The sequence below is a fragment of the Myotis nattereri genome (genome assembly GCF_964212035.1).
Source record: "Myotis nattereri genome assembly, chromosome: 11".
NCBI classification, from domain to species: domain Eukaryota; kingdom Metazoa; phylum Chordata; class Mammalia; order Chiroptera; family Vespertilionidae; genus Myotis; species Myotis nattereri.
The window spans coordinates 68,484,603-68,487,297 of NC_138086.1; positions in this window are offsets into that span (position 1 = coordinate 68,484,603).

Genomic DNA, 2,695 nt, shown 5'->3' on the forward strand with positions numbered 1-2,695 from the left:
CAGCTATTAAAATCCAGAAAGAAGGTAGAGACAGAACATGACTAAGTAAAAAAGGGTCAAGAAATTTTCCACTATATGAGAGAATTCTAAGTGATCCATTCCAAAATATTTACATGTAGATAAAAGACATTTTGAAATGCATTCTTAGATTCTCAGAGGCATACTGAAAAAATTTCCCATCAGTAAGACAAGTGCTTTTTATGTACATGGTAGAATTCTATTTAAAATAGGTTAAACATTAAAGGACAGAAAAAATATATAAGATATAAAGACTTTTTTTTGTACACTTTCAACTTACAACTAAGGCTCGAGTCACTATTATGTGCAAAGCATTTGTTGAAGGCTGGTGCTAAGGAATATGCAATGAACTATTCTATAATACTGCTTACAATCCTTAGGTTCTACTTTAATGGCCGAAATGATGCAGGCCCTTTTACAAAAGTTTCTAGGTAAGGTGAGGTTCTACAACTACATGCTTTTTCAGAAGGCAGTCTGTATCAGAATGCAGATGTATCGGATCTTGCGTGTGATGATTGCCAAGGAAATAACTGGATGTAAATCTAATTTCACTTTAGATGTAGGGAAATAGTTGATTAAAAGGGAGGAGTCTACTGTGAATTAAATTAGTAAAGTTACTGAGAAGCCTCCTGGGAGTTAACGCAAACAAGCCACAGTGTTTGTTTCGGGGTAGACCCATGCTCACAGTTCTTTCCTGGCATCTGACCACTTTTCTCCTGCGTGTTTTCTTCAAGAAAACTAAGACAAGGAGTCAATAAGAAAACTTTTTAAAGAAAAACATAAAGAAGACAAAGTGACTATTAGCAGGAAATCTTAGCATAGGAGGCTTTAGGCAGGTTAGCTAATACTTGTGCTTTGAATTAGAGTGATTTGTTACGTCTATAACAATAACTTTGGATGACAAGTTGGCTTAATAGTCTCCCCCACTCCTTTGGAACAATTTTAAAGAGTGCTTGAAATAAGCATTTTGCTCATTCATAGGCTTATGACTGAGTTTGATGAAGAATTAATGGATAACTCTTCTGGACTTCTAAGGAAATTATTAAGTTATATGAAGGCATTAGTTTTGTTAAATACATGGTCTTTAAGACTACTTCACTATTAGAAACAACATTTCCAGGGGCTCCTACTGGTCACAATTGTGATCATTTTAGCACCAAGAGAATATAACAGACTGAAACACATTAAGAATTCACGAGTCTATATTTATAATGAAACCTAACTTGTCACCTTCTATTTATTAAACCAACTTAAAAAAATATTTTATTGCCAAAACCGGTTTGACTCAGTGGATAGAGCGTCGGCCTGCGGACTGAAAGGTCCCAGGTTCGATTCCGGTCAAGGGCATGTACCTGGGTTGCGGGCACATCCCCAGTAGGAGATGTGCAGGAGGCAGCTGATCGATGTTTCTCTCTCATCGATGTTTCTAATTATCCCTCTCCCTTCCTCTCTGTAAAAAAATCAATAAAATATATATTTAAAATATATTTTAAATATTTTAAATATATTTTTAAATATATTTTATTGATTTTTTTACAGAGAGGAAGGGAGAGGGATAGAGAGTTAGAAACATCAATGAGAGAGAAACATTGATCAACTGCCTCCTGCACACCCACTACTGGGGATGTGTCCGCAACCCAGGTACATACCCTTGACCGGAATCGAACTTGGGACCTTTCAGTCCACAGGCCGATGCTCTATTCATTGAGCCAAACCGGTCAGGGTTAAACCAACTTTTTTGAAGTTAATAGTAAAAGGGAAAAATAAACTTGCCTTCCTAGTAAGAACTATTTAAGGATGACTAAATAGCTCAAGTTGAGGAAGGAAAGCTATAGTTTACATAGAAACACCAACTAATAAATGCAGAAGGAATATGAAAATTGGAAAAAAAATCACAAACCTGAGCATTTACTGATTTAGGCAAGTATCACCAGATGCTAAAACCCCTGGTTGAATGGCTCATGGGGAACTGGGAATTCATTAGATGCCAAAGGAACACCATGGTGATAACTTCCTAGTCACCAAGGTGAAAACGTAATTGAGGGGATTAGACTGTTAGTAGATTTACCTTAGCATTCAATGGTAGGGTCAACTAGATATGATGTGTTTTCTGATGTGATACAATTTAAAGCATGTGTCTCATCTATGATATATTCTAGCAAAAAAAAAAATTTTCTTTCAAATCCATGAGGCTTCTAGATATAACTTCTAGATCACAGGTGGTCCAGGATATAAAAGGACAAGCTAAATAACACCGTAAGCAAGTAGACACGTTAGCAACATGGGATTCTGCAGGACAACTGCCCCAGTCTCTTTAACGAGTCAATGTCATTAAAAAAAAAAAAGGGACTGTGCTAGATAGACTTAAAAGGACTTAAAGGGACATGATCAGTTATAGTGGAAGGTCATAGAATGGGTACTAGTTTGGACAAACCAACTACAAATCTGGGGACAAGTGGGGTAAATTTGAATATGGTAAAAATGTTCTGGAATGAGAAAATGGAAATTGTTTATGGAAGAAAATAGGTTACAGAACATTGTGGCGTATGATCTTATTTTGGTTAAAAGATATAAATATATATTCATAAAGATATGGAAGGATATTCATTAAGTTGTTAGCGATATTTTTTGGTGGCAGTATCGTGTTTTATTTTCTCTATTTTGCTTTTCTGTTTTT